Source organism: Carcharodon carcharias, chromosome 26, assembly GCF_017639515.1.
Source record: "Carcharodon carcharias isolate sCarCar2 chromosome 26, sCarCar2.pri, whole genome shotgun sequence".
Lineage (NCBI taxonomy): Eukaryota > Metazoa > Chordata > Chondrichthyes > Lamniformes > Lamnidae > Carcharodon > Carcharodon carcharias.
Genome location: NC_054492.1, coordinates 16,119,989 through 16,129,013, shown reverse-complemented (window position 1 = coordinate 16,129,013; position 9,025 = coordinate 16,119,989).

Here is a 9,025-nt window from a genome sequence, read left to right as displayed (position 1 = left end):
ATTTGACTTCGGCACATAAATTATTGGCTGTTCCAATTACCAAGCAATTCAGAGTACTTCAGTAATATTTCTGTTTTCTAATCAGTATAATTTTGATTTTTCTTCAGTTGTGTTTGCAAATGCCTCACATTCATGATAATATATTGAATATCTTTTACTAGAACGCATATTTAAATAAGTAATTCAGTACCCATGAAAATTAGAGCCATACTTCATCACAATATACTTTTGGATGAGTAAAGCCATTTGGTGCAACTTAATTAATCCATCTGTAACAACCCTACACTCCGCCATTGTTACCTTTGGTTATTTCTTAAACAATTCCGACACCCTCCCCAGAAGTTCATTCAAAGTGTTGGCCACTCTCTGAGTGAACAATAATCTCGAGTTTCATTTTGCTACTTTGAATTTATGTGCCTTTTATTCTACTCCTGCGGTTTAATGTCAAGTTGTATTCTGGATTCACCTTTTCTGTACTATTTACCCTGATTTACTTCTACAAGATCACCATTCAGTTGCCTCCTCTTCAGGCTAAAGATTCCAGTTCCCTCCAGTCTTTCCTAATAATGCATAACCTTGTTGGTCTTCTGTGCATCATCTCCAATGCTTGAGCCTCTCCCATGTTTCTCAGTAGCCACAACTGCTTGCAGTTGATCTGGTCAGAGCCCTGTACAGGTTGATCATGATTTCCTTTGAATTGTGATCCAATGTTTTGGGTTATGCAATTAATACTGCTTTGCATTGACTGGGCACATTTAGTATAAAGTTTTATAAAGTCCTACATCTATTTCATCTTTAGCTACTTCAACACCATTCATGAGGTATGCATGTTGACCATTTTTCCCTTCCTATGTGTCTTACCTTATACTTCTGGATGAGTAAAGCCATTTGGTGCAACTTAATTAATCCATCTGTAACAACCCTACACTCCGCCATTGTTACCTTTAGTTATTTCTTAAACAATTCCGACACCCTCTCCAGAAGTTCATTCAAAGTGTTGGCCACTCTCTGTCCACCTTTACTTTCACCAGGTAGTGCATGAGAGCCCTGGAAATCTGGGTTTCCCCACATGCTTTTTTAACTCCATGCCTTGCAACTTGTGGCCCTAATAGGTTCCCCACCCAGAATTTCAGTCAGGCAGTGAAAACTTCTAAAGAGACTGGAGGACTATCTAGGCCCAGCACTGAAGTAGGGCCCAATCACTGACTGGGGGAGGAGTGGGTCTGATCCTTGAGATCCAGTGTAGAGGAAAGGGGAGCTTGTACAGGGGAGATTGGGGTGCAGGGAGGAAACATGTCTGCTCCTCTTGGTCTATAAGGAGCATGTTGATGGTGCTTACTTTCTTCTTGAGTCTGTCCTCGCTTCACTGCTGCTGTCAAGTTTCCAAGGCACAGGGAACATGGCCATCCATAGTTAAAGCTGCAAAGCTGGCTAAATCCTTGGTTTTCAGGCTGATTAACATATTTAAAATGCCAAACCACCTCATGAGAACGGGTTGGCTGCCTGTCACTTGTCCTGCCTCTAGTAAAAACTAGAAGTCGACAGTTAGGAGCCAGCTTCCAACACTCTCAGAATTTTTGTTAACCCTCTACCCTCATACAATCCTACCCACTCCCCGATGTTAAAACTCTCCCACTACTTCATTCCTGTGCTATCAATACTACCACTCAAAGGATTGTGATGGTATGGCTACACTCAATTCTCAATACATATGTCCAAGAATAGAGGATTTTCCTTATGGTTGAATCTTATAAGCCATAGCCTTTCCTATGAATTAATGATATTTTATTTGCATTTTGATGGCCAGGACACAAGAAGTGGATTTGCTTGATTTACTGAGAGAAATCTTTTGTGTTTATATATCACTCTCATCATATATCGTGTGTTGGCTGAACATGTTTTGAGGTTAAGTAAAACCTTCTGAAAAGCAACTTTTAAATAAAGTTTTTATCCTCCTGTTGAGCAGACCTACCAGGACAGGAGCATGAGACACATGAATGTCCTTCCTCTGTTGTTGCACCAGTTGCAAACCATCCTGACTTTGAACTATGTTGCCGTTCCTTTACTGCTGCTGGAACTCCCTCCCTAACAGCACTGTAGGTGTACCTATGCCACATGGACTGCAGCAGTTCAAGAAGGCAGCTCACCACCACCTTATTAAGGCCAGCTAGGGATAAGCAATAAATGCTGGCCTTGCCAGCGATGTCCACATCCCATGAATGAATAAGAGAAAACACTGTGATACAATTGCTTTAATTAAATTTGTACAATAGCTGAAGGAAAGAGATCAATGCAACTTGCACATCTATATATGTGCCATAGATATCTGTAATTTATTGGAGTATAATTTTTAATCTCCCCCCATTTATGCAGTAAAATTAATCTTGCGGAGCCAATGCAGTACTTTTGATAACAGAGGATTTCTTATGTCACAAAATTGAGTGATTGACCTTCCCTGAAACTTAGCAGAAGAAAACCCATCTCTGTGCATGTTTGAAAATTGATGTCAAATTTTAATCTGGAAAGCATACAGGAAAAAATTGTGAGCTGTACTGGATCCTGTGTAAAAAAATAATGCATGAGTAAACATTTTGGATTAATTTATTCTTTTGGGGAAAAGGAAAAGCTAATATTGCAATATAACACAAATGTAACAGCACCATTGAGAGCAGTCATAGAAATGAGATGTAAATACTCTGTGGCCCAGATCTTCTATCAGGATTGGAAACCCTATTTCCAACCCAGATCAGACAAAAACAAAATGCATTCTTACCTACCTCTGATTATTCTAAGTCAGCTTCCAATGGAGGATCCTTCATACAATACAGCAAACCTTGTAGAGAGCACTGCAGAGAATCCACACACAAGCCAGGGCACCAGTTTACTGCACAGCTGCCATATTCCAGTATGTAAAGCGTTTAAATGTCCCAAAGCCGCTTTGAAAACAGCTACAGAGAGAACAGAACGTAAGCGTGTAAGGCAAGTGGGTAAGGGGGTATGGTGGATGAGATAAATGGGTAAGGGGTAGAGTGGGCAAGGGGGTAGGCTGCCAGGTGGGTAGGGTGGCAGGGTGGTGGGTGGGTGAAGTGGGTGAATTGGGCAGGGCGGCAGGTGGGTGAGTAGGTAGGTAGGTCAGGGATAGTTGGGTCAGGTCGGTGGAGTTGGGTCAGGTTGGGTCAGGGGGAGTCGGGGCACAGGTGAGAGTCAGTGATGGGGGCTAGTCAGGTTGGGTCAGGGGGAGTCAGGTGGTCGGGGGGTATTCAGGTTGGTTTGGAGGGTGGGATGTCAGGGAGTCAGGGAGGTAGTCGGGTGGGGCAGTGTTCAGTGTGAGTGACTGGGCTGGTTGGTTGTATCATTACCCATCTGTTGGGCTAAGTTTTTTTCTGTTTAACATTTCCAGATAAATATTGTGGAAGTGTCCGAAGTCCCCGACTCTAACTTAAAGTTGGAGACGTTTTTGGAGGATCCTGGGGAGCAGGAGAATTGCCCTTCAGAAGTTCAAACCTCCCAGGCAATTCCCAAGAGTCCTTTTGTTGGGACTTTTGAGTGGTCCTGTAATGAATCATCCTTGGTGTGCCTGGTCACTGACTATCCAGAGACCGGAAGACCTGGGCCTATATTATTTGAATTATTGGCTATTTAATTAGTTTGTAATATTTGTATAATAGCTCTGACCTTGTTAGGCATGGACTAGCAATTATCAATAACATCAAATAAAGGACAGTCTCACTTAAGCGGACATCTGAACCCATCCACACAATCCCTTTAACTGCATGTGCTGTTTAAACATTCCAACAGTGAATACATATTATTGCTAATGATCCTCAACATGCTGGTTATAAATTTTATTTTTTTTAAATATTCTTTAACATGACTGTGAATTGATGTTTGAAAAGGGCACTAGTTTTCTTGCTGGAGGACTTTCCATTTTAATAGGCTTGCTTTCAGTAAACATAAATATTATCCGTGTGAGCAGGGTAGCCCATAAATTCATCTCCATGTATTCTGAAATCATGCGCAAGGTCTTATTGCAGAGGTTATTCGATATTCTAAAATTCTATGTTTTCATGCATTTGTGCTCATCAACGCAAGGATTGACAGTATTGCAGAATTGAAATGTTTTCATTTTGCATATGGTAACAGCATCTAGCACAACCAAGAAACATATAAAATGAACTAAATGCAATTGGCAACTCTTTCTGCATTGTTATGACAGTGCACTTAGATCACACACACACATTGAATATTAACATGCTTTTTGCTTCTCCTACACAGTTTGTCATCATAGTCTTTCTAATAAACAGATTAAAGCAATTGTACCAGATCAGAGAACAGTTTGTGCTGTGGACTTGCAGCCAATTCATGTAGATTGCAACTGACCAGTCATTTCACTTCAAACTCTAAGAGAAAAGAAACATTCATCCCTTCTGATTAAGGTAAATTTGAGGTTAGGAGACAGTTTTTAAGAGACAAACTTCATAATAAAGTTTTAGTAAGAAATATAATTTAACTATTGCTCTATTAGTAATGCTGTTTCCTAAAATGTTATTACCTAATATTTTAGATAATATTATTATCTAAAATAATTATTTTAGGTAGAACTTAAATACTATTTGAGGCTAATGCTTTCTTTCCTTTTTACAGCCCGTTATAAATTTAGGGATGATTTACTGAATTCTGACTTTGCTGGTCTCTGTCCTCAGACCTTGGACTGTTCTGTGACTATAACCACAGATCAAGGGAAGGAATGTGTAAACAAGAAACTTTAACATTCCATTTGGTTAATTGATCCCAAATGCTGTCTTACATTGACTACCGGTGCATACACTTTTTTCTCCATTTATTTATTTGTGTTTCTTGATCAACTTTTCAAACAATATTTACAGAATTTTGCATTGCTTGGTGTTACCCAGCGATCCATCCAAAAATACCTTAGAAAGAAATAAAGAAACAGCAACACCCTTTTCCTCCGTTCTTCTTCCTGGATTAAGATTTTCCCCATCAACCTAATAGCTGAACCACAGAAGCACTGACATATGAATGCACAGAGATATGTAGGTTTGCCAACTCTGGTTGGGTGTATTCCTGAAGGATCTGCAGCATTCATCACATAATCTCCTGCCTCTAACCACCCCACTCAGTTAAACAGCTTTCTTTAAAAACAAGTCCTTTTTCTGGCTAATAAACAGAAGTGAAAAATACACACGTTTTTAACACTTCAATGGTTTTTCTCCCTGGATTCATGGAGATGAATATTTCATTCCTCAAGACTCCAGAGCAATCCAGGATCGTTGAGAACCCTGGAGACCAGAAAGGTCCAAAGAACTTATTTGCTTCAATTTAAAGCAGTTGAAAATAAACACTTGAACAAATTCAAGTAATGTTAGCCTAATGAAAAAGCTGCAGAATATCTAATGAATTAATTTTCTGGTTTCCAGATAAGTGCAAAAGGCATCATTTACTTATACATATTCTGGCATAATCATATTCATATTTTGCATTAAATATTGATTATTTTGTACACAGTAATTCTGGTGCAATCTATGGCTTTTCAGAAACTTGTCTGGAAGTACCGGCAAGCATAAATTCTAGAATGCTTGAAACCAATGGCCATTGGTTCTGAATCCCTGAACTCCTCATTAGAATGGAGCTGCTTCAAATTAGATCTACAAGCTCAAACAATCTTTCATCTTTTTTGAATATTTGTGAAGATATTTTTATTTCCTGATAACTTCTATTGTGTCTAGTATTCTGTGGCTAAACTTGAGAGAAAATAAATGAACCAAGAGACAACTACTTTTGTACATCATATTTTTAAATAAAACCTGGCAATTAGTGCTATAAAAATTCTTTCACCATAAATAAAGATTTACGTTTGATTTAGGGTGTATCCAAACTGACTGAGTCTGTGATCAGCACAGGGACTGCTAAGATATATAGCTAAGAACTAAGGAAACCACAAATGATTTAGCTGTGGCTTAAAACATATTATCTAAACCATTTTGTCCATTATAGTTATGAAGACAAATTTATTTTACCAGGTCGTGAGTTCCCATCTGTATACATTCATACTTTAACATTTTCAAAAAAATGCAGGGAAGTGAATCATTGCTGCATCAAAACAACAGCTTCTAAAAAAGACAACTTGCAACCAACAGCAAAAGAATGCACAATTTGAAATGTTATGAATGAAATAACACTGCAGCTCAAAGCTACTTGTGTGGAGGAACATTTATAGAATGCATGTTTATCTGCCTTTACCACATATGATTCCTGAGAAGGTAATGCAATAATGCAATATCACATTAGCTTCTAATGCACTGGGTTGTTGCTGGCTAGATTGTCGACTGGAGAACTTATTCCCATGGCTTCTAATTTTCTGTGACAGTGAGCATGGAACAAAAAGTCAGATTGTTTTATGCTCATAGTTTTATCTGATGATGTTTTGAGCTTTGTGTGATACTTTTAACTTCAACTCTTACCCTGATTAGTTCTTCAGCTTTATGGGTCTTGCTGAACACTAGAATTGCGACTATTTTGAAAATGCATGGTACTGGAAACCTGTTAACATACAGCTAAGTCTTTGTTAACTAAATATTTTGATTGCAGTTTCACAATACAGTATCCATCCAACATAGCTCGAAAGTTCCAAGCTACAAAGGAATCCAGTGCTCATAACGCAAAAGAACTGCAGGAGGCTTAAATAAGCCAGCATCTAATACCCTTAAACAATCAAATTAGTTTGTTTGTGTTAGAACTCAAATTGTCTGGAACATTTGCCAAACAAGCCCTTCAGACTCAATACATTATCACATTGTTTTTTTGAAATATCTCAGTCGTGTAGACAATTGCATATGAAAATTTAATTGCTTAAAGGCATGATGGTTAACTGATGTTCATTCTTTATCTTAGCTATTTGAAGATTGCAGCAGTAATCTGACAACCTAAAACAGGAATACTGTAAATATGCCTTGTGCTTTCTCTCCTCTGGCAGTTTACTGTGGTGATCCTTAATATGGCACTTTGAATTTGAACAATCAATGATAATTTACTACCTCCAGTGTATAGGAATATTGCAAGGTTAATATGGTGGAATTGATTCTTTTTCATTTTAAGTACCAGTTGTGATCTGATGTTGATAAGACATTGGTAGCCATCATTAGCAGTCATGCCTCTAACTGCTTGGGTACTAAACTCTGGAATTCTGTCCCTAAACCTCATGGCCTCACCATCTCTCTCTGTCCTCCTTTAAAACCAGCCAAGCTTTTTGGTCACGCATCCTAATAGGTCTACATGGTTTGGCACTAAATTTTATCTGATAACATTCCTGCAAAGTGCTTTGGGTTGTTTATTATTTTCAAGGCACTATATAATGTTGTGAAAGTCCTATGTGAAAAACACATTAGCCTGACCCTGAGTGGACATGGGCCCAGAAATCAAAACTGTCAAAACTTATAACTGTTGCCATAAAGTTGTTAAGAGAGGCCAAAGGAAAGTGAGAAAACATCACACTGGTGTAACTGGAAGTGCTCTTCTAAACTGGGTCCTGAAGCACATTATTGGGAAGACTGTGGGAATCTACATTCCCTATCATAACACACTGAGCATTGGTGCTAACATTGGTTCCTGAAATGGAAAATTGTTACATGAGCTAAAATGTTGTACTTCATGGCCAGAAAATAAATGGAGAGTATAATTCCCAGGGGCCTCTTTAGGGGTCTTTACCATGGTGAATGTGATGACCATTACTTTGGGACAATGGACATTGTAAATGTTTGGGTAAGAAACAAGGAACGGAACTGGGAATGAGAGCAAAAGTACATTTAAAGATATGTTCAATGATATGTCTGAGACAGATCATTTGATGATTCCATGGTGTACAAAAAGTACAAGAGAAATGGATGACATCAAAGATAATGTGTTAAGCAAACCGAGGGACAACATGAAGCCCCAGAAACAGACACTGGAGCATCTGGTAAAATGAATAGGCAAACCCAGCTGAATTGAAGTCAATGCTGAACATTCAAAATGTTGCTTGTGTTTAAAAGCCCAAACATTTTCTTTGATATTCACTACTCCTTTCTCCAACAATGATGATATCTATTTACATTCCACAATTTGTCAAGGTACATACATGGATGCATTGAATTATGTGTCATCATTAAGAATTTTAAAATATTTCACTGATCTATGGAGATAGAAACTTGTTCAAACTTACTGTAATAAAGCCATCCCTATCTTTTATAAAACTGTTCAAGATAAATTATTTTTGATAATGTATATTGAACAGCAAAGTCACATAGGTTTCTGAATAATAGTTGAAATGTTCAGAATATCCTTTGCATAAGAAATCTCAGCAGAAATTAGGTGTGCTTAAACTATCATTCTAATTACTGATTATACCATGAACAAAGGTGTTTTTTCAATGAAATATCAAATGATATCTCTTCACTTAGCTTTGCTCCTAATGGAATCCTGGCAGAGACACTCATGAAGAGCAGGCTGATTACTGATGTACTCGTCTTCAAGGGTATTTAAAACTGCAAAGTATAAGATGTGCAACTTAAATCAAAGTGTTACAATATTATGATCAGTAGTTACATGGAATAGGTTTTTTTCTTAACACATGCTGCTGGTCCCAGGCTGCATTGCACTGTTCAAATATTGCACAACAATGCAGCATCTTTCAATTTGGTTAAGACCAAACTTTTTTCAAGGCTTCCTATATATATATAATTTGTTATTTCACTCTTTCCTCCTACATAACCTTTATATATGCTTTAGCTGGAAAGGATTTTTGTTTGAAATTAAAACATTCTTTTTTTGCATGAGATGCTGCACTATTATCAAAACAACATTGCAGATTATAAAGGTGCAGGTTTATAAGTAGTTTAACTATTTTATGATTTGTGCTTTATTTTATTTTTCTAAATAAATTAATATTTGACAATAATCATCCTCTTCTTTGCATGCTGAATGTAAACAAACCTGTTATTTCACACATTAATGAATATGAGAAATTCAA